This window comes from Neophocaena asiaeorientalis, unplaced genomic scaffold, assembly GCF_003031525.2.
Source record: "Neophocaena asiaeorientalis asiaeorientalis breed wild unplaced genomic scaffold, Neophocaena_asiaeorientalis_V1.1 scaffold515, whole genome shotgun sequence".
Classification (NCBI taxonomy): Eukaryota; Metazoa; Chordata; class Mammalia; order Artiodactyla; family Phocoenidae; genus Neophocaena; species Neophocaena asiaeorientalis.
Window position 1 is genome coordinate 4473114 of NW_020175829.1, and position 25077 is coordinate 4498190.

A 25077-nucleotide genomic window follows, 5' to 3' on the forward strand; every position below is an offset into this window, starting at 1 on the left:
CCAGCTCTCCATGGGAGGAGAATTTGTGGCCATCTCCAACCTGCTTACTAACTGAACATAGGAAATGCTTAGAATTGTGAAGCACTTTTAGCCAATCTATGAGCAAAGAGCCAGGCTGTGAGGGCTAAACTGGAAGTAAAATCTGAGGTGAGAAAAAGAGAGACAGCTGGTAAAGACGTTACAGAAGATAAGACTCAATGGACTTGGAAGTGTGAGTAGGGGCTAGACAAGCTGAAAGAAAGGGAAAGGACTTTCCAGAGTAATTTCTAGATCATAGTAGCCTAAGGCTAGTTTTTTTGTCCCCGCTCCCACCCCCAGCCCCCAGCCCCGCCCCTACCCCTGACTCTGGGCCTTAGGATAAGTGTGGTAGAATCCCACCACAGAACCGGTAGGTATCCTACCTTACAGGATACCACGTTGTCCTCTTCCCATAGTTACCTCCATGTAAATCTGCAAAGCAGAAACAGCTTCTCAGATTAAGGTTTCCAAAGAAATCTGAAATGTCCCACAGGCTCACCGCTCTCTTAAGCATTCAGAGAAAATCAGCAGCTTTGTACTATGTCACAGAGAGTGGTTTGCTCAAATCGGAGTCATTTCCTATCCAAAAAGGATCGATAATTCTAGGCCCTGATTTTCCTCTGCTCTAACTGGGAATATTATAGCCATCCTATAGGAAACAACCCTTAGAATGACCCTTGGATCCAGAGAAGGAGCCAGAAATATATGTACAAATAAGTAATTTTTTAAAGGCAGTAAACTGGGACTTCTCTGGTGGTCCAGTGGTTAAGACCCCAAGCTTCCAATGCAGGGGGCATGGGTTTGATCCCTGGTCGGGGAATTAAGATCTCCACATGCCGAGCAGTGAGGCCAAAAAAAATTTAAAAAGCAGGAAACCAATTGAACATAAAATAGGGCCCCAATTATATAAAAAATAAATATAGATAAAATAGTGGAAGAAGAAATGACAAAATGTTAACTGATTATTTCTGAGTTGTAAAAATTAGCATGACTTTCTCCTCTTCTCCATCTTTCAGTAAGTTTTCCAAAATGAATAGTATTCTTTTCATAATCACAAAAGCCTATGTGGTCTAAAGATAAATTTTGATTTTCAAAGAAGATGCTAAGAACCCTCCCACAGCAATGAATTCTTCAAAAACACAGATTTCACAAACCCTGTCACAAATCCTTCCAGAGACCTACATACAAGTATCTGCCCTGATAAATGCCAGTTCTGTTCCTCAAGATTTACTTGTCACGAAATCAAGACACACAGAATGAGTTATTTCAGAAGGAAGTGTTCTGGGATTCTGGAAACAGATGATGCTTTCTTTCAGCCTGTTGTCATTCTTCTCCTTCATGAGATACTGTCGCCATCCCTCTGGATTTAACTCAGCTTGACAGTAGCCACATTTCTGTGTTGATCTTCATCTTCTCTTTTGGTAAAAGTCTGTAAATTGAGGCTCAGCTCACAGCTATTTCATACTAATCAGACGCTGGGACGCTCAGAACTAAGAATAGACCAGAGGTGCGGTAATGTGAAGCCGACCGCCTCCCTGGCAGACACGTTGTGCTCCGGACCTCATCCTCATGAGTGCTGACCAGGCCATCTGCTCTCTCATTATAGGCCAGAGGGCCATGGCTCTCACTGCCTATCATAAACGAGCAGCAGCATAACCCTTCACTTGCTTTTCTTCTTTACTCCCAGTCTGCCCTGCCGCTAAAATATTCTGCCTCTCAGCTGCCATTATCAGCGTCTAAATCACCCCTCGTCTAAGGCCCTAGTTTTCCGAGGGCAGAAACCACAGACTCAGCAGCTAGGATGTCATCAGCATACTCCAGACTACATCATCTCCTTCTGCCAACCTTAATACCACTATGGCAACCATCAACAGCAATACCCATGATTATTTCAGTAGAAATATTGAACAGATGTGACAGCCTTGTCAAATTCCTTTGCTGGTGTCCAACCACTCTGTTATACCTTTTGCAATTCTAAAATCTCTCTTCTGGCCATAACGGAGACAGCGTGCGCTGACCTCGTGAGCAGGAAACTATTCTGTAGCATCAATTGGCATATTGAATACCGACTACCAACACCAACTTACACATCTGGTGCTTTACAGCCTACTAATCATTTTCACACACATCCTCCTTTCGATTCTCAAGACAGCTGAGCCCACGATGGTATAACTGAAAAGAGCATGGACTTCTTGTCGGAAGTTTTAAGTTTCTGGGCTCCCTACTGCTTGTGAACCTTGAGCAAGTTCCTTTGCACTTGTTTCTTGTCAGTAAAATACTAAACCCAGTTTGAAAACCAAATGAGATGGTACACTTAAAAATAACCAATTATGAAAACAGGTATTCAAACAAATACTTAAACACAAATATTCCAAATATTCCTGGTAGTATTATTCACAATAGCCAAGAGGTGGAAATAGTCCTAATGTCCATCTACAGATGAATGGTTAAACAAAAGGTGATATATGTATACGATGGAGTATTATTCAGCTGTAAAAAGGAATGAAGTACTGATAAGATACATCATGAAGGAACCTAGAAAACATTATGTGAAGTGAAAGAAGCCAGACATCAAAGGTCACACATTGCAATGATTCCTTTTATATGAAATACTCAGAACGGGTCAATCCATAGAGACAGAAAACAGATTTGTGATTTTGAGGGGCTGAGGAGAGGTGGGACTAGGGAGTGACTGTTTAATGGGTATGGGTTTTCTTTTGGAGATATGAAAATGTTTTGGCACTGGATAGAGGTGGTGGCTGCAAGACACTGTAATAAACGTCACTGAGTTGCTCAGTTTAAAATTGTTAATTTTATGTTATATAAATTTTACCTAAGTAAGAGAAATAAATTATAAAGCACACAAAAGTCCTAGTTAGTAGATCCCAGAGACAGAACAGTCTCCGAAAGATTAAGTGACATATGAAAGGACAAAAACTTAACAAACAAAAACAAGAAAATCAAAACAAAATAAAACAAAAAATCCACTCAGACTAGAATTTTCTGGTCTTCTTATGGGCCAGGTAGGTTTTCTTTGTGCCATTACTGCAATCCAGTTCTGTGTGTGGACATAGACACTTAAGTTTTTAAGATAGACACTTAAGTTTTTAAGACGTCACCATCTCCTCCTTTGAACTTTTATATCAACTCCGATGGCCTGTTGCCTAATCCAGTCCACATAGTGCCATATTCAGCATCCTCTTCTCCTTATTCACTCACAAAGACAAAATGATAATCTAGTCTAAAGAATGGGGTCTTTGGAAAACCAGAAGAGCTTCCCTCTTTACCTTGTCTAAAGAAAGAGAAAGTTCCTGAATGCTCAGTTTTAAGTTGAGAAGATAGTGAGCTTTGTTAGAAATGCATTACCTTGGGCCCCATCCCAGTCCAGCTGGATCAGAATCTGAATTTTACCAAGATTCCCATTTGATGTGTGTGTATATGAAAAGTTTAGACACATTGCTCTGGGGCTGTAGACTTGTAACAAAGCCCTACTTACATAAAGTCTGAGGATGCTGAAGATGTAAACAATAAGCTGTGTCGGGCCTACTGGGTCATTTGTTCTGAGTAGAAAATATGTTCATTTCAATCATCTTCATCAACATTTACTGAAAAGCTTGTGACCCGTGGAGAAAGCACATGGGCTATTCACTGAGTTATACCTAATTTCACAGATATGAGTAGCCTCCATGATTCTTCCGTACACTGGAAACAATAATTCCAGCTCTCTAGTTTTCTAGTAATACCCCCAGTTCACAGGAAATGTCTACAAAGGCATTATTAAGTTATCGAACGTCACAGTCCATGGGAAATTTAGAGGTCACCTGGCCAGTGGTTCCTAAATGCTATTCCATGGACCAGTTCTGAATTGAATACATCAGAATCACCTGGGAACATTTCAAAACGACAGAGTCCTAGGATACAGACTCAGCTCATTACATCTGGGAAGAGACCCTGGAATATGTGTTTTTATTTATTTTTTTATTTTTATTTTTTTAAATTTTTGGCTGTGTTGGGTCTTCATTGCTGCACGAAGGCTTTCTCTAGTTGCAACGAGCAGGGCTACTCTTCGTTGCAGTGGGCAGGCTTCTCACTGCGGTGGCTTCTCTTGTTGCAGAGCACAGGCTCTAGGTGCATGGGCTTCACTAGTTGTGGCACGTGGGTTCAGCAGTTGTGGCACACGGGCTCTACAGCGCAGGCTCAGTAGTTGTGGCACACGGGCTTAGTTGCTCCGCGGTATGTGGGATCTTCCCGGACCAGGACTCGAACCCATGTCCCCTGCGTTGGCAGGCGTATTCTTAAACACTGCGCCAACAGGGAAGTCCTGGAATGTGTATTTTTAAAAAGCTCTCCAGGTGATTCCAATGCAGTCAGGTTTGAAAACCACCTTTCTAGCTCAGGCCGTGCATCCCCTCCACAGCTTCCCCACTAACTCGGCCTAAATACCTTCAGGGACAAATACATTTCATTTCTGATAGCTAATTGTTAGAAAATTCCTTCCAACACATTGAGTCAGTACCAGCCTCTCTATACTTTTCACCTATAGGTTCCATCCTTTTGAACCATACAAAATAATACGAGTGTGTTTCAGATGTAGAGTCTCTCTTCAATACCATGTGACAGCCCTTCAAATGTCTGGCTCCAGGCCCTGTGTCCATCTATGTCTTCTCCCTAATAACACTTATTACCTTGAAGTCTATTTCATCCAGTAATAATTAAGTTACACACTTTCTTTTTCTATTCTTTTACTTTTAATCTGTAATAATTTACATGTATAAGAATATATCATTGTCTCTCATAAGACACATATAGCTAGATTTTTTTAAGTCTAATAATTTCTTTAGTTTAGTCAAACATTACACATTTATTGTAACTACTAATCTAATGGGAATTATTTCTATCATATTTTTTGCTTTCCTTTACCCTGCTTTTTTTTTCTCTTCTCTCTTTCTTCTTTCCTTTCCTAAATTCTACTGAATTGATTGAGTTTTCTTTATTACTTTTCTACCATATTGCCCCCACTCCCACACTTCCCTGAATTTGGAAGTTGTACCAGCTTCAGTAGTAACTCTTTAGAGGTTTTTTTTTTTAATTAAATAACAGGAATATCTAACAAAATATAAACTTAATCAACTTTAGTTGTTATTCTTAAAATTTTGTTATGAATACTTAACATAATCTAAAGTGAATCAATATCTATTCTGCCTCCTTAACAAATCAAGGAACTTAGAATACTCCAACTCTGAATAATCACCTCCCGCCTTCCATATACTCATTTCCAATATTTTAGATTTATCATGCTTTCATACCCCCAATAAATTACTGTGGTTTCATGTCACTTCTTTTGTAGACTCACTCATATATTTGCTCCCCATTCTGTTCTTTATCTCAAGTTCTTCCTTCTGGGTTCAATTTCACCTTTCACTGATGATCTATTAAGAGAAAATTTTTTGTGTTTGTTGGAAAATGTTTTCATTTTCCCCTCACTCTTGTGTGATAAGTTAGCTGTATACATAGCTCTTGATTGGCAGTTATTTCCTCTCAGCACTTTGAATATATTATTCATTGTCTTATGGCTTTTGTTGTTGTAAACAAGTCAGAGACAGTCTAAATGTAGTTCCTTTATGGATTATCTATCCTTTTTCCTCTGAATGCATTAAGTATTTTCTCTTTGACTTTGGTGTTTGGCAGTTTTATTACAATGTGCCTAGATGTGAATTTTTTTATGCCTCCCATTTGGGATGCATTATACTTCTTGAATATGAAGATTTCTTTCTTTTATTAGTTCTGGAAAATTATTGCCATTATCTCTTCAAATGTTGTCTCCTCCCCTGTTGCTTTGTAGTCTCTTTAGGAGAATCCTATTAGACATATTTTTGACTTTCTTATTCTAAACTCCATGTTTCTAAATCTTTTTTTTTTTGCGGTACGCAGGCCTCTCACTGTTGTGGCCTCTCCCGTTGCGGACCAACAGGCTCTGGACGCACAGGCTCAGCGGCCATGGCTCACGGGCCCAGCCGCTCCGCGGCATGTGGGATCTTCCCGGACCGGGGCACGAACCTGTGTCCCCTGCATCGGCAGGCAGACTCTCAACCACTGTGCCACCAGGGAAGCCCCTAAATCTCTTTTTTATATTATATTTTTTTATCTCTTCATGCTGCATTCTAGATAATTTTTCCATTCACTAATGTCTTTTCAGCTATGTCTAATTTGCTGTATAGCTTGCAGTATACAAGTATACAATTTCAAAAGATACATTTTTCATTATGAAAAGTTCTCTGTCTCTTTTTTCAGATTTTTCTTTTCTACTTTCTTGTCTTATTTTTATTCCTTCCTTTGTGTCTTCAATGTTTTTAACCAAACTTATTTTATAGTTTTTAATAGGTCTTTTTATTACCTGAACTCTTGAATGTCTAATCCTGCCATAGTTCTGTTTGTTGATTTTCATACGTATTTTGTAATTTTGTGTTGCGAGGTCATCTTCTGTAGGCTTTATCTGGGAAGTTTTGCCTGGGTGAAGAGATGGTCCTTCCAAAGAGATTTTTGCTTTGGCTTTTGACAGTTGACTCAGAAATATCACCAATTCCAGACGACTTTTATGTTAATTTCTGACCTTAGGGGTACCTAGTAATGCAATCAATATAAATAAGCCCCAAACCTGCACAAGGAGCAGATCCATCCTTGGGGGAGACTTTTTTTCCATCTCAAGCCCAGGTTGAGAGAGAAGAGTTTTCTTGTATTGTTGGACAGATTTTTTTTTTTCTAGTGCATTATTTTTCTGAGGGTCCTAGATTTATGTAGAGGTCTTGGTTCTAACTCGTGCCTCATATAAGACGCTTTTCCTTGTGTCTCTGTGGTGTTAACTGTTAAAATGCACAGCAAGTGGTAAAATGTACAGCAGCTCCAGTGTCAGCTCATAAACTTACTACTCTATTGTTTGGTTTTTGGCCCTGGGGTATTTCCCATTTTTTCTTGTGATGTCATCTATTCATTCAAAATGATTTTTTAAATATATTCAACCCCAAATTTCTAGGTGTTTGTGGTAGGAAGGCTTTCGATTCATCTACCCTGCAATATTGATGAAAATAAAAATACCCTAAGTGTTATCTGTATGCAACATTTTATTTTTATAATAACTAAATAATAATTCATCTCAGTACATTTTCTCAACGATATTCAACCATACTCCAACATTAAAAGGTGTATTTCCAAAACTTTAGGCTATACTAATCTCAAAATGTGTCCAATAAAAGCAATGCTTTGTTATACCTATAAAGTATCCAAACGCAAAGTGGGACTGTTAAATAATGAGACTGAGCCTATAAGCTAAATAATTACATATTTTTGTACAGACACTATCTGCATATGTTCTCCAGTAAGTGAAAACAGAATTCCAAAAGTGAATTTTCCTCTTATTTGGTTACTTACTTTTTGGATGTAAATAACTTTATTGCTATACTAGGCATCTTAATTATTGAAAACAATAACAGCAACATAATCCTTTAATGAAAATAATACAGAAGAAGAAATCAGAAACCTAAACACAAAACAAATACTCTAAGGTTTTTTTTTTGTTTTTTTTTTTGCGGTATGCGGGCCTCTCACTGTTGTGGCCTCTCCCGTTGCGGAGCACAGGCTCCGGACGCGCAGGCTCAGCGGCCATGGCTCACGGGCCCAGCCGCTCCGCGGCATGTGGGATCTTCCTGGACCGGAGCACGAACCCGTGTCCCCTGCATCGGCTGGCGGACTCTCAACCACTGCACCACCAGGGAAGCCCAAATACTCTGGCTTATTTTTCTAAGTTTTGATATAGGGCAGAGAGATAGCCAATATGGTTATTTCCTTCAGCTCCATCATTAGATTACTGTGTAACCCAAAACAAGCTTTCACTTTCTTTCATGGCTCTGTCTCGCCAGCTCTAACTTGTAACTTTACCACTGAATAACAGCGTAATCTAGGGAGAGCCTCCAAGGGCACAGGGCTCCTTTTCCTCTTCAATAGCAGGACTAACTAGTTCCACCTGGTTTTTAAGGTATCTCCATGTCTAAATCCCATGGTTCTAAATCCTGGGTAACAGACACCTGTACAGTACACAAGTCTTTTTTTTTTTTTTTTTTTTGGAATGTCTGTGTAAGCTGAGTGGGGATATTTTGTGTGGAACCACTTTATTTATCTACAAGTGTATTAATAACTACAAATATGACCACATGTAAAGGTGTGATGGCAAAGAACAACACAAGAACACAAAACAATGAATCAGAAAAGCTGGGCCTTAACAAGCCTTCTAAAAAGTTCAGATGTAGCCTTCTATAAAAACACCAAAATGTGTTCCATCTCTACTCAGTAAATATCATCTTCAAACCTCCCATGCTGTGAGAATGTACCTCTTGTTCTGTGGCTGCTACATTCCATATTAAACCCAAGGTCTTCTTGCCTTCAAAGCACTTTAACCTGCACTCAGTCTACATTTATCACTTTTCTTAAAGGTATTGGTGACAAGACCTCAAAAGGATGTGAACTAAATGTCCACAAGTCCATACTGACATAAATAAATGATTAAGTAAATAAATAAGTAAATGGGAGAGACAAACTTCCTTAAAGAAGAATTCCAAATAATTTATAGATACTCCTCCCTCTAGAAGCATGGGTTGGACTTAGTGACTTCTTTCCAAAGAGGAAAGTATGGGAAGGGTGGGGGAGAGACTTCACAGTGGAGGAACCTGACAAACACAGCCTCAGCCAGGTGATCATGATAAAATTCATGGTGATAGGGCTTCCCTGGTGGCACAGTGGTTGAGAGTCCGCCTACCGATGCAAGGGACACGGGTTCGTGCCCAGGTCCGGAAGGATCCCACATGCCGCGGAGTGGCTGGGCCCGTGAGCCATGGCCACTGAGCCTGTGCATCCGGAGCCTGTGCTCCGCAACGGGAGAGGCCATGGCAGGGAGAGGCCCGCGTACTGCAAAAATAAAAAAAAATTCATGGTGATAGCACATACCCCCTGATGTGATGTGATGTGATGGAAAGAGCATTTCTCCTCTATGGCATTCTCCCCGCAAACTCCAGTTTAATCATGAGAAAGCCATCAGATAAACACATATTAGGGGACATTCTACAAAATACCTAACCAGTATTCCTCAAAGCTCTTAAGGTCGTGAGAAACAATGAAAGACTGAGAAACTATTACAACCAGAGAAGACTAAGGACACATGGTGACTGAACACAATGTGGAACCCTGGAAGGGATGCTGGAATGAAAAATGACATTAGTGGAAAATCTAGGGAAATCCAAATAAAGTCTGGAGTTTATAAGTAACATGTACTAATGTTTTGGCAAATATACCATGAGTCTGTAAGATGTTACTATCAGGGGAACTGGATGGTGGGAACTCTCTGCACTATCTTTGCAGCTTTTCTTTAAAACTAAATTTATCCAAAATAGAAAAGTTATTTTAAAATAAAAAACAATATGACTCCAAAGAACTGAAAACTCAAACAAATACTCAAACATAAATGGTCATAACAGCAGTATTCATAATAGCCAAAAGGTAGAAACAACCCAAGTGTCTATCAATGTATAAATAAATTCTGGCATAGAATATAATGGAATATTATTTAGTCATAAAAAAGAATGAAATACTGACATTGTGGATAAACCTAGAAACATGCTAAATAAAAGAAGCTAGATACAAAATGTCACATACTGCAATGATTCTCTTTACATGAAATATCTCAAATACGTCAATCCATAGAGACAGAAAGCAAATAGGTGGTTGCCGGGGGCTGTGAAGATGGGAAAAGGAGAATAGCTGCTCGATGGATATTGGTTCACTTTTGGGGAAATGGAAGTGCCTTGGAACTACATAGAGGTGGTGATTATACAACATTGTGAATGTACTAAACGCCACTGAATTGTTCACTTTAAAACAGTTAATTTTATGTTATGTGAGTTTCACCTCAGTAAAAAAAAGAAAGGGAATATAACCTAAATGTTGGGTTTGATGAGTTTCAGCCAAGAGACAGGAGAAAACAGATCTAGAGTAGCAGATGGACCAACCATCTTCCAGATGAATCCTTAGCAGGAAACTATGGAAAATGAGCAGAAGCTAGGAGTCTGCAGACAGGAAACGAAGAAGCTGTAACCTAGAAAAAGAGACATCAAAGAACTTGGAATCCTTAGCAGGAAACTATGGAAAATGAGCAGAAGCTAGGAGTCTGCAGACAGGAAACGAAGAAGCTGTAACCTAGAAAAAGAGACATCAAAGAACTTAAGACTATTTTTCTAGGGAATGTTATATGGGTTATAATACCAAAAGAAAACTCTTATTTAAGTCAGGAACAATTCTTTATTTTTTATGCTCTTCAACTTTTCTCATGACATTTTCCCAATGATCAAGAACAGGATTCTCTATATCTAGAAGATAAATTCCACAAAGGAGACCATATCTATCTCTTTTGCACTGAATCCTTAGAGCCCAGCATGATGCATGGTACGCCCTGGTAAACCCTCAAATAAAATTGATTAAATTTACAAATTTTTAAAAAATATGGGATATACTAATGGTAAAAATTAGTGGTAAAAGATTCTATTTTGTTTTAGTTATTTTTTTAACAAGTGTTGCCACTACAATAATTAATGCACTAGTTATTTTATATTATTGTTCATTAGTATGCATATTTTAACATCTCAGTGAACTATTCTGATGCAATCACGAGCTTTCGATGAGAGTTTAAAAGACTATTATAAACCAAACTGTATGCTTTATTTAACTTAAGAATGGGCAAAATAATTTGTTTTTAAACTTGTTCATTAATACAGTTGAAATTTCCCACTTCTTGTCAGTATTCCTAGGTCTCTGCCCATATTTGCTGATCCAGTAACTAGAATTTTTAAACATAAGCTCTTTGAGCTAAAAATGAGGATAGAGGGGCTTCCCTGGTGGCGCAGTGGTTGAGAGTCCGCCTGCCGATGCAGGGGACACGGGTTCGTGTCCCGGTCCGGGAAGATCCCACATGCCGTGAAGCGGCTGGGCCCGTGAGCCATGGCCGCTGAGCCTGCGCGTCCGGAGCCTGTGCTCCGCAATGCGAGAGGCCACAACAGTGAGAAGCCCGCGTACCGCAAAAAAAAAAAAAAAAAATGAGGATAGAGAACTATGCAATGTTAAGGATGCCATTTTTTGTATTATAATTCTACTTGTAATCATTTATGTGACAGTGACTATGAACAGCCCAGTCATTCCCTTCAGTGATTTATAGAGTAACACTGCATCTACGTTACCGAAAAAAAAAAAAAAAAAAAATGAGGATAGAGAACTATGCAATGTTAAGGATGCCATTTTTTGTATTATAATTCTACTTGTAATCATTTATGTGACAGTGACTATGAACAGCCCAGTCATTCCCTTCAGTGATTTATAGAGTAACACTGCATCTAGAGGAGACAGGTTAATCTAACCTGCAGAGTTTAAAAGTTAAACATATAAAGGCTGAAATTTTCCTTTATGTAAGAGAATTTTGTAGAATAATGATGTACTTGAAAAGCAGGCTCTGCAGACAGACTGCCAGAGTTTGCCCCTCTGCTCCGTCCACCACTGTGTGACCTCTGATGAAAAACTGATTCCTCTAGGTGCATGTCCTCAGCTGTCAAGAAGGGTGACAACAGTACTGACCCCACAGTCTGCTTGTGAGGACTACTTAAGCTAACTTACCTAAAGATTGTAGAACAGGACTGCCAACTTACATCTGCCATTATTATTACTATCATCGACATGTAATATTGTGATAATAAAATGAAAAAGAGGTCTTTAAAACTATTTCCTCAAAGAACAGAGATTTTCCTCAGAAACCAATAAGTTATTTAACACCAAGTTTTATTTTTGTACAAAGGATTTCCTGACGGGCTTATGCATATTTTCTATAAACAATCACGTTGAGAATTTTAACAAGAAAGAGACATCAACACAGAAAGGAAAAACTATGATGGTAGACGGGAGATATGCTTCATTTTTAAGCTTGGTAGCAGCCAAGTATTTCAGCTTCAGTAATTACTGACCCCAAAGGACATCAATTTTAAAACATCACTCAAATATTATTCCATTTAGAGTTTTCAAAATACAAAGTTGGGGCCAGTGAACAAGCTGGTTTCTTTCTGAGATACATGAAAAATTAATTCCTAAATTACATGATCTCCTCTAAGATTAATTTTAAAACATTCTCAGGAACATATGAGTCTATAGAAATATAATTGTTCACAGATAAATACTATACAAATCACTAAGCCAGTAACATAAGAATCTATAAAAATAATTGTTGTATTACGCAAGTGCCTTAGCAATAATCACCTGAAGAAGCTTCTGTCACCTGGAGGAATGGAATTTGCTAAGTGAGATCTAGAACTGGAAGCCTGTCAGCAAGATTCCTTTCCCCAGTTCCACCATTTGCCACGCAGTCCAAGACAAAGCTCTCATTTTTGTTACGGCTCTGTATATCTGTCTCTAACATTTAAATGATATCTGCCACTTATCTCATTAACAGAGGTGCTGTGAGGATTCAAGAGATAACGTTAGTTAAGAATTCTGACATGCCCATAAACACAAAACATTAACCCTGATAAATATAATGGTTGCCGTGGCAGGCTCTGTTGAAGATGTATGGTGCTTGGCAATGGTGAGGGCGAAGATAAGCCATGTGAGAAGCTCCAAGATGACCTTGGTCCAGAGCTGGGAGTGGCTAGAGTGAGGTGGGCAGAGCCAGGTGGTGGCACTATACATAGGGTGCCTAAGGTCCTCTGTTAATAACAAATCTTTAAGGTCACCTCTGTCTTCAGGTGCCGGGGTAGTTGGAGGTCAGTACAAGGAAGATTTCTTCTGCACTGGACAGTTCCCAGCCCAACCCAGTCCACCTGGGAGGGAAGAATGTCCTTCTCCCTCTCAACCTTTTCCAGGAGAAACGGAAGACTGTCAACAATGGCCTTTGTTCACTGTTTCAGAAGAGCAAAACTGAAACCACACTAAGCACTTCAAATCCTTCTTAAATATTAAAAATAATAAAGAGAGCAGTGGAGACTGTGTTTTTAATCACCCACATGCAAGCATTTAAAAACAATGACTTTTTTTTTTTCTTAATCTAAATGTGCTTCTCCAGCGTTGTGCATGGAAAAAAAGAAAACTTTTCATTTTCTGTCTTTGCGTTTTGGTTTTACAGGGACAAAATGTGAAATAAACTTCCTTAATTTTCACTTCAGTGTTTGCAGTTTAGGATTCCATTAATATATCCTTTCCCTGGGTTGTGCAGGGTCCTCGTTTGCAGTCAGTTCATTCTGCACTGATGTATATTTCATTGCCCAAGGCTTAATGTTGATTTATTGTCCGTCCATAAATTAGAAAAATATGCTCTGGAATTCCATCCTGCTGAAAAGCTGTGCCTGATGTCAGGGGACTGGGTGATATTTAAGATGTCAGAAATACATATTGGATTAGTGTGCTTTGTTTCCCCACAACAGCAGGTGTTTAATCATAGCTGATGGCTGAAGTTAAATGCATTAGGACAGCAGCAGCCAGGAAGACAGAGTTTTTCTAAACCACACAAACTCCAGGATAAATAACTCAAAACTAATTGTGTGTCCACATCGTAGATACATTTTTATTTACTTAATACATTAAACAATGAAAATAGCCTCTGGCACTTAACTTCATGTTTAAGAGCCTGTACCAATATTTTATGTTAGTGAAGTGTTGGCTGTTTAAACAGAATTACTGTTTCCCTTACTCGCCCTCTGCCGGCTTTATATAAAATATTTTGTAAAGCAGGAATGAATAAAGGCTGAAATGAGTAATTCAAGGATAAGGAACTTTTAGGGTCTGCTTTTTTCCTGAATATAATTTGAATGCTTCTATCTGTCTAAACGCTCACTTTGCCATAATCCAAATGATGCTCCCACATATCTACTGACCAGGCATTCTCCCTTCCTCTCTTTGTAAAGTACAGGTTCTCGTTGCCATTATGTTTATATTAATTAGAGGTCTATGTGAATAGAAAAATGATCAGGCTTGCTCTGGAGCAATTTAGCTGGAGGCTGGAGAGAAGACGCTTAGGAGAGCAAATATTTTCAAGGTGCAACCGGTGACCTGTAACAAGCTGGGGAGATTCATGGCGAGAATCCTGTATTTTGACACAACAGTGATTTGATTAAAAGAGAAAGTAATGGGTTTAAACAGTCACTATGAGGATGTAGCCAGACTTTTGTAGCTTTTTGCAATTTACTTTACAGACCAGCGATGGAGCAGGAGAGACCTTTGCCACTGAAAAAAAAAAGGCCACTTGGATTTGGAAACAAACATAAACAACAACTGAGTGGTTGAAACTAGTTTTTTTTCCCCCTGTCCTTTTTGTTTTGTTTTGTTTTTAACACACATCCATGGAGAGGGAAGGATAATACTAAGGCAAAGAAAATATTGAGGTCACTTTGAGAATGGAATTGGATTTTATTTTTCTTGGCTATTTTTAAAAGAATTATTTTTTGGAGTCAGACTCCACTGAATCAGCCTGAAAGGAAAAGGGAAAAAATGTAATTCTCTGCATTTTGAGAAAAAGAAAAATTTATACTAGAAAACTGAAATAATTTATTTCACTTAGATAAGCAGTATGATCCCCAAGAATAGCTAACATACATAGGATCAGTGTAGCATCAAATTTAATTCTAATACAGTGGTTGAGAATAGTGCAGTGTGGTTTGAATTAAATAGGTTGAAAAGGGTATTAATGAAACATCAAGTAAAAAAGTGCAACTGACGAAACAACCTATATCGTATGATCCTATTAACGTGAGAACACAAGAAAAATAAAACAAAACAAATTGAAAGACATCCCATGTATGTGCATAAGTCCAAGGCTAACCATATCTCCTTTAGAAAAGGGTCAAGGGCTTCCCTGGTGGCGCAGTGGTTGAGAGTCCGCCTGCCGATGCAGGGGACACGGGTTTGTGCCCCGGTCAAAACAGAACACTGGCTATCCCTGAGAAGGGGATTTTAACTTTTTACTTTATATACTTTTGCATTGTTTGATTTTTATTTATAATGATAACATTTTGAGGTGTAACTTGTATAAATTAATTTCTAAAGAGTTCCAGTAAAGGTCTGTTTTTAAGGGAAAAAAGAGGCTTATTCCCTATTTTGATGCATATATCCTGCCTTAATCAAGATCAGTTGTAATTATTCTCATCATAACTATGTGTTGAGCGAAACAGTCATTGAATGTTATTATAAGATAAATCCTTTGAAGAAAAAGTTTTAAAAATTGCAGTCCCAATTAGGTGTTCACATGGCACAAACCTCATTAGTTCCTTAGTTTTCTCATTGGAAGCTCACTTGTTTTTCCTTTATCCCTCCATCCCCCTCAGCCTCAATGACCATGATCAGGTGGCTGCCTCAATCACTAAACATTTATTTTACAAGGCAATTCACATCCAAAAAGAAGATACTAAAAACATCAAGGTCCTATCACTGCTCTTTGTCTCAGAATTTCTAATAATAACATTCTCCCTGGTAAAATTTCTTGTTTTCCACAAGTCTGATTTTTAAAGTGATATTTTGGTGCTTTTGTTTTAAAAAAAGAATTTTCTAAAATGCATTCCTCATTTACTATAATCATTTCCATACATTTTAATATCTTTTCCTGTTTTGCAACTGCTGTCCCAAAGTTCTTCAACTATTTTAACCAAGGAGTGCCAGATGCTTAGGAAAAAAATTGATATGGGGACTTAAGGCCCTTGCTCTAAACTGTGTGCCATCCTTTCTAATATTTTTAGCCCGAGTATTGTTAAGTCGGGCTCCCCAGGAGCTATTGCCTCTGAGATGAAGAGGAAGATTTCTTGCAGGAGGCTTACTGGAGGGTGCTCTTGGAGTCACATCTGAAGAGGAGAGAAGGCAACAGGAATGGGTAGAAGTTGAGCTGCTATGCTTCCACCACAAAGGCCTCAGCTGATCCCACAGGGGTTCTGGAGCTGGGTGGTCCTGCAGAGGTGCTCCCCCTTGTACCTCACACTGACTAGTCCTTGGATGCAGGCTGACCCTGGAAGGGAGTGTAACTTTGGGCAAAGCAGATGACATCCCTTTAGCAGATGACAATTCCTGGAAAGGAATGTGACTGAGAGCCTTCAGCAACCAACACTCCCAGCAGCTTCGGTCTTAAAGGGGGGCTCTGGGTAGTGCACCCCAAGTCCACCACATTCAGTTTGCAGGTTTTATTATCTTCATTTCCATCTACAAAGAACAATGTTCTTTAAACAGTGGCTAGAGCACCTCTCTAAAACAAAGGGGAAAAAGGAGAAACATTCCCTGTCGACAAACATGAGAGGACCATCAATCCAAGGCATTTTGGGTAAATGATGCTAAAAGTAAAAGTATGAAAAATATTCCATTGTTGTCATATAAGCAGTAAAGCAAGGAAAGAGAATGACTTAATGAGGGCCTTAGACTTAACATCTGAGATTTCGTTTCCAAATTTTCTTGATTCTCTCATACTGCAGGACTAGTTCTCTGGCTTTTTATCACAGAAGTAATTAACTACACATCCTATGAAGGGGTCTGGAGATGATTAACTAGAACATTCTATTATACATGGAATAGTATGGATCATACATGCATTACATCTAGTAGCTGATATTTTGGTCTGTAAGACAAAAGTGGAGGACATCAGGTATCCATGATTGTTTTCCCAGTTTTCTGTTCCAAAGAAACCTGCTTCCAAGAGGAGATGGTGCAAACGAAGTGGATTTGCAGAGCAAATGGGGAAAGTGGGCTTCATCAAATGCCCAGGGGCCAAGGAGGACACGGTCTGGACCAGGAAAAGTGCTATCCTTGTCCCTGTCAGCATATGGCAACATGAACCCTGACTCTGCCTTGGCAGCCTGGAAATGGATTGGGCATATTTGGAAGCAAATGACATTAATTAAGATTTGCTTAGGTATGTGGGAAAGAGAAAACATAAATGTTTTAAAAAGATTGTTCACAGAGATGTTAATTCAACCTCTGGTAGCCTAAGTAGAAAACACTTATGTCTGAAAAAGAAAAAGCTTGACATATTATGTTTGCCTAATATATTACTAAAAAAAAAAGAGAAAAAAAAAAAAAAAATTGCAGTCCCAATTAGGTGTTCACATGGCACAAACCTCATTAGTTCCTTAGTTTTCTCATTGGAAGCTCACTTGTTTTTCCTTTATCCCTCCATCCCCCTCAGCCTCAATGACCATGATCAGGTGGCTGCCTCAATCACTAAACATTTATTTTACAAGGCAATTCACATCCAAAAAGAAGATACTAAAAACATCAAGGTCCTATCACTGCTCTTTGTCTCAGAATTTCTAATAATAACATTCTCCCTGGTAAAATTTCTTGTTTTCCACAAGTCTGATTTTTAAAGTGATATTTTGGTGCTTTTGTTTTAAAAAAAGAATTTTCTAAAATGCATTCCTCATTTACTATAATCATTTCCATACATTTTAATATCTTTTCCTGTTTTGCAACTGCTGTCCCAAAGTTCTTCAACTATTTTAACCAAGGAGTGCCAGATGCTTAGGAAAAAAATTGATATGGGGACTTAAGGCCCTTGCTCTAAACTGTGTGCCATCCTTTCTAATATTTTTAGCCCGAGTATTGTTAAGTCGGGCTCCCCAGGAGCTATTGCCTCTGAGATGAAGAGGAAGATTTCTTGCAGGAGGCTTACTGGAGGGTGCTCTTGGAGTCACATCTGAAGAGGAGAGAAGGCAACAGGAATGGGTAGAAGTTGAGCTGCTATGCTTCCACCACAAAGGCCTCAGCTGATCCCACAGGGGTTCTGGAGCTGGGTGGTCCTGCAGAGGTGCTCCCCCTTGTACCTCACACTGACTAGTCCTTGGATGCAGGCTGACCCTGGAAGGGAGTGTAACTTTGGGCAAAGCAGATGACATCCCTTTAGCAGATGACAATTCCTGGAAAGGAATGTGACTGAGAGCCTTCAGCAACCAACACTCCCAGCAGCTTCGGTCTTAAAGGGGGGCTCTGGGTAGTGCACCCCAAGTCCACCACATTCAGTTTGCAGGTTTTATTATCTTCATTTCCATCTACAAAGAACAATGTTCTTTAAACAGTGGCTAGAGCACCTCTCTAAAACAAAGGGGAAAAAGGAGAAACATTCCCTGTCGACAAACATGAGAGGACCATCAATCCAAGGCATTTTGGGTAAATGATGCTAAAAGTAAAAGTATGAAAAATATTCCATTGTTGTCATATAAGCAGTAAAGCAAGGAAAGAGAATGACTTAATGAGGGCCTTAGACTTAACATCTGAGATTTCGTTTCCAAATTTTCTTGATTCTCTCATACTGCAGGACTAGTTCTCTGGCTTATTTCTTGCATTTGTATCACAGAAGTAATTAACTACACATCCTATGAAGGGGTCTGGAGATGATTAACTAGAACATTCTATTATACATGGAATAGTATGGATCATACATGCATTACATCTAGTAGCTGATATTTTGGTCTGTAAGACAAAAGTGGAGGACATCAGGTATCCATGATTGTTTTCCCAGTTTTCTGTTCCAAAGAAACCTGCTTCCAAGAGGAGATGGTGCAAACGAAGTGGATTTGCAGAGCAAATGGGGAAAGTGGGCTTCATCAAATGCCCAGGGGCCAAGGAGGACACGGTCTGGACCAGGAAAAGTGCTATCCTTGTCCCTGTCAGCATATGGCAACATGAACCCTGACTCTGCCTTGGCAGCCTGGAAATGGATTGGGCATATTTGGAAGCAAATGACATTAATTAAGATTTGCTTAGGTATGTGGGAAAGAGAAAACATAAATGTTTTAAAAAGATTGTTCACAGAGATGTTAATTCAACCTCTGGTAGCCTAAGTAGAAAACACTTATGTCTGAAAAAGAAAAAGCTTGACATATTATGTTTGCCTAATATATTACTAAAAAAAAAAGAGAAAAAAAAAAAAAGATTCCACAAGCATTGCCCAAACAGTAGTCCTCCTCAGACAGAATCATTTAAGGAAAATTCAAATCCTCCTTGTTCTAACACAGAAAAATGAAGGTACCTGAAAGAAATATCTGTTCCTAAACATCTCCACAGCATAACACCCCAGTCCATGTGTTTGTATCTATGTATATGGTTTGGCAAGGGCAGTAGATTCACATACACTGAATGGCAAAAATAGAGGTGGTAAATGCCTTGGATCCTAGCAAGATCTAGGATTAGGTCCTGGGATCGCTCATTCTTGGACTTGAGGTTTGGTCCCTCTCACTGGTTCCTTTAAAGTTTAACTCTTGAAGATAGCTTGTGTGATAAGAGTAAATGTGGAAGTAAGCAAGGACAGATGGGGGACAAAGAAGGGAATAAGCCAAAAAGCTATTACAACGAGGTGTCCCTAATAATAGTTGTAAGAGCTAATATAGGTTGAGTGCTTTCTGAGATTTCCTTCTCAGAGGGTTACATACATTACCTTAAAAAACATAGCAATAACCCTAAGGAGTTGGTACTGTCATCATCTCCATTTGTGCAGATGAGGAAACTGAGCCTTGGAGAGGCTAAGCAGCCATGTGGCACCGATGGGAGGTGGTACAAATGAAGCCATAGCTCAAGAAGGTGACTTCTGTGTAAGAGCTGCCGTATATCTACGGACACAGGGCTGCAAGAGACCTGTGAGATCCAGAGACCACCTTGCTCAAGCCTCTCCCACGGCAGGCAAGGAAACTGAGGCCAGACCAAGAGACAGGATAGTAATCTATTGCTTCTGTGGTCATGCATGTTATCTCCCAGAAAGATACGTAATTACATGATAAATGATATTGTGGTCTGCAATGTTTCTATTTGCCCTGGTAATAAATCATCCTGGGTTTTGTGACCAGACCCACAGTCTCTTCTTTCATGTGGTTTGCAGAACTAAGCACACTGACCTAGCCTGCTAGAAGAAAACATTGTGGATCTTCAGATTCCCTTGAAAAGAGTTTCTGAGGATCCGCTGAACCACAGCCCAATTTGTCCTGGAGTTCTGATGTCGTCATATGACAGGACAATGAGAGCAGCCGCTACCATCTACAACTGAGGAGACCTGGTAATGCCATAAAGTCTGCAGTTGATTTTCAGGAAGATCCTTGGTATTTCCAGGGACCTCAGCAACAATGTGGCCTACGTTAGTATTGAATACATGGGATTAGAGCTATCCAAGGGCAGGGACTCAGTTTACAGATGAGGCTACCCTCAAAAAGACCCTAGCTCATCATTTTTATTTCAGGAGCAGGGAACAGTTCAAAACTTACCGTTTATTCAACTGTGGAACTGGGTTGCCCCTCTATGCTACATAACGTTACCAAGATGTACCTTAAGCCAATGATTTCTGGTCTTGACAAGGATCATTCTTTGGTCAGAAAACATAAATGGCTTGACTATTTCTATTCAAAGGCTGAAAAGCACCTACCTATGCTGAACAAGATCAGGTTTTCTTTTTTTTCTTTCTTAGAAGGAATTCTTAGCCGCTTCAAAGAATCACCATGTGTTTATTCATCACACACTGACGCAGCCAAAAGCTGGAGGAATTTACTTCAGTAACTGCATTATAGTCGCCCAGTAGTTTGGCGACAGATTCCGTGCTACCACTTATGGATTTTGAGTCTGACATTTTACATCCTGAAAATATGCCGAACCTGTCTCTTAAGCTTCGTTATTTTAGGATCATTCCCTGCTGCTACCTTTTCAAGTCTCCGCCCTTCACTTGTTCAGGAACACCTTGTGCTTTATTCAGGAAGAAGTCGTTGGCAGCAGCCACGCGAGCCTTCCTGCTTTGGAAAAGCCCCGGGTCTCTCTGCTCACCTTCTCTTGTCTTCCTAAACAAGAGACAGAGCTTGGGGTCTGGTGATGTCATTTTATATTGCTCAAATTTATTTAGCTTTAAATGGACACAGAGTACTATATAGTGAAACAACCTTGGGCGGTGAAAACCGGCCAACCTGTGTTTTGGATAAGACACTTAACTTCTCTGTGCATTTCTCATCCCCAAAACGAACATAATGATTCCTACCTCATTGTTAAGAAGTTTAATGATATAAGTGTACACTGCCTGGCATATACAAAATGCCCAGCGACTGGTAGCCATCATTATTATTTCTAAAAGATAAGGATTATTCTCAGTGAAGATGTTCTATACAATACTTAGCATAAGAGGATAGAAGAGCAGGTATCAATCGTAAATCAAACTTAGTTGAGGCTTCCTCAGGCTGTGGACAAAGGACTGGAGCCACTCTACCTGGGTCCCCAGAAAAGATCTAATTAATCCAGAGGCAGCAACATCACGGGGACAGGAACAGAAGTAAAGAACTTCAGATGAGGAGGTGACTTCCCCAGCTGCCCCAGCACATTTTGCCCAGTGCCCTCCAAAGCCAGAGATGAAGCAAGATGGCCTCTCTATCACCTCCTCCACCCGCTTCGCCGGGCTCTCTAGCAGAACCCAAGCCACAAACGTCAGACTGAGGTCTCCCAAGCCAAAGTGCTCCAAATCACAATTTCAGGACTTGCTAAATCAGCAGTTCAAGGACCTGTCACCCACTTATGCTTCTGACTTATGCAAATGTATAAGGATTGTTTTTAAAGTGAGCCACTGAATTAATATGATAGTCCTACCTCACTGCTAGAATGAGAATTTTTTTTTAGGCCTATAAAAGTTTTAGCTTGTCAGCCCACTTGGGCAAAGCTGTGTTGGAAACCTTTTGTTGCCTATTTTAATTCACTTTGCCTAAGAATAAATACAGGTTAAAACCCAGTCCTAACAGGGAATAAGAAAAGAGCTGTAGAAAACTGAGCATGCAATATGTAAAGATCGGGACAAAAACTAGAAGATACAGAAAGGGACATGGAAAAATGAAAACCATTATATTAGAGTGGCAGGGTTGTGGGGAATTTCTTTCTTTTAAAAATTACTTTAATTTGGTATAATTTTTTTTTTTTTTTTTTTTGCGGTACACGGGCATCTCACTGTTGTGGCCTCTCTTGTTACGGAGCACAGGCTCCTGACGCGCAGGCTCAGTGGCCATGGCTCACGGGCCCAGCCGCTCCGCGGCATGTGGGATCTTCCCGGACCGGGGCACGAACCCGTGTCCCCTGCATCAGTAGGCGGACTCTCAACCACTGCACCACCAGGGAAGCCCTGGTATAATATTTTTAGAGTTTACAAAATCCCAGCATTGAGAGTGGGGAACACCAATCTTCTAGAAGATTCTTAACATTTATGTCAAACCCTTCTTACAAAAAAAGAAAACAAATGAAGACACAAAACATTTTAAAGTCCATTTTCTTCTTCTTTCAGGCTTCATACATAGTGATGTATGCTCTCATATAATGGGGCTACTAATTCCCACACTGGAAAAGGCTAAATATTTAAATGGTGCTATTACTGATAATGAAGCACTGGCAAAGGAGGCCTCTCTCCCAGTTTTCCTTTTCATAATAATTAATTCTAATATTTTGACATGCAGATAACACAAAACTAGAAGGGAAAGCTTACAGATTCAAAGAGAAAATTCGTAACCAAAAACATCTAGACAGGCTGGTAAAAAGGATCCATTCCAACAAGAAGGCATTTCACAGGAGGGATTCTCCCAGAGAGTCCAGGCAAAGCTCTCTCCAAGTCTATGATTCTAACTTCTCAATTCCCACTGTAGATCAAGGGTTCATAATCCAGAATTCATGGATTACAGGCAATACATGGAATACAGGGCTCATGAATGGGTTTCAAGAGACCTGCAAACCATCTAATGTCATACACAAAACGCCTGATTTCCATGAAATAATTCAAGGAATTTTAAAACTAATGCTCTAGACCAGCATGTGTCACAGCAGGTAATGCCACCCCTCCAGAAGGCAATGCATTGCTCCCCAAAGAATTGTCCAAGTTCCCACAGACAACATTCAATTGTTCCATTAGACACTACTTTTTCACCTACAGGTAGAAAAACCTTTAATAAATATCTTAACCCCAGTTTACATGTAAACACAAAGTATTTTTATGGAGTTTTAACATATACTGAATTTTCCAGAAATACAACTACTATGTACAGTTTTATCACAACTATACCAAGAGTCACTCACCACTCTGGAAAATTATGTCACTGACCATGGCACAGCTGGTGGGTTTGAAGTCTCCCACACAACACCTTCAACAGTCCCCATGCACAGCCATCACCCTGGGATGATCCTACATATATGAGTAAATACACTTATTTGGGCCTATTTCAAGAAATCAGCTATACCCAGCAATCCCACTCCTGGGCATATACCCTGAGAAAACCATAATTCAAAAAGAGTCATGTACCACAATGTTCACTGCAGCTCTATTTACAATAGCCAGGACATGGAAGCAACCTAAGTGTCCATCAACAGATGAATGGGTAAAGATGATGTGGCACATATACACATAATGGAATATTACTCAGCCATAAAAAGAAATGTAATTGAGTTATTTGTAGCGAGGTGGATGGACCTAGAGTCTGTCATACAGAGTGAAGTAAGTCAGAAAGAGAAAAACAAATACCGTATGCTAACACACATATATGGAATCTAAAAAACAAAAAACAAAAAAACTTCTGACAAACCTAGGGCCAAGGCAGGAATAATGACGAAGACGTAGAGAATGGACTTGAGGACATGGGGAGGGGGAAGGGTAGGCTGGGACAAAGTGAGAGAGTGGCATGGACATATACACACTACCAAACGTAAAATAGATAGCTAGTGGGAATCAGCCGCATAGCACAGGGAGATCAGCCAGGTGCTTTGTGACCACCTAGAGGGGTGGGATAGTGAGGGTGGGAGGGAGACACAAGAGGGCGGGGATATGGGGATATATGTGTATGTATAGTTGATTCACTTTGTTATACAGCAGAAACTAACACAACATTGTAAAGCAATTATACTCCAATAAAGATGTTAAAAAGAGTCATTTATAAAGAAAAAGGGTCAACAACAACCAATTGAACATTTTCTCTTAAATTAAAATGTAAATGTTATAAAATGGTGTAAGCATTTGATGACTTTATTCACAGCTCTCACGATGGAGAAATGCATATTTTATTATATTTTATCTGTTATGTTTTCCTTTACAGTCATGCCATCGTGTAGTTCCTCCTTCCCTCCCTCCCTCCCCTTCTTCCTATCTGTTCTTTTGCTTGTTTTTTTTCTTTCTTTTTTAACGATGTGTTTCCGTAGGTGATATTATCCAACACTTTCACTGCAGGATGGTTAAAGAGGTATTACAACATGCTTATTATAAAAGCAGGGTTGTTGGCACCGAACACAGTTGAGAATCTATGCTCCACACGTGTCCTCCACTATAACGTTTCCAAAATCTTCTAGAAAGTGTTTAACGTCACTTCGCTCTTAGAAAAAGGTCTGGCACTGGTTTGTGTGCAGTGGTCTGAGTTCCTCCAGAACAAGATGTAAAAACACAAAAACCCGGCCTACCCCGGGGAACCAGGGTCCCTACACCTTAACTCTCCCCGCCTCCCACCCCCAGGTAGCTCCCAGGAGGCCCAGACAACTCCCCACACGCAGCGAGTCCGCTGAGACGCCAAGATGCGCGGCTGGAAAGCTTTGCCACCGTCGGGTCATATGTCAATCCTTGGCCCCAAACCCAGCCCCGGGCGCCCTCCCCAGCCGTGCCCCATGATGAGCGCCGCTGTGGCCCCTGACTTTTTATTAATGTTTTTTAAAAGAAAAAAAATGTAAATCATTACTCAGCTCAGTCACCAGGCAAACTGTGTTTAATAAATTAGCTTAATCTATTCCGCAAGTGGTTTGTGAGTGCAGTGTTTCCTCCAGTTAAGGAAAACATTTATATTCTCTCTTGGCCCTACGTTCCTAGGCTCCCAGAGTCACTCACTGGGGGCGGGCGCAGGGGGCGATCCCGAGTGAGTGGCTTTCCTCGGGAGACGCCGCCTCGAGCCCCAGGGCGGGCGGCCGGAAGGGCAGTTGGTGGCCGCGCGGCTTTGTCCCCATCAGGCACCCCCTCCCCCGGCAGTAGCCCGAGGCTCTGGTACC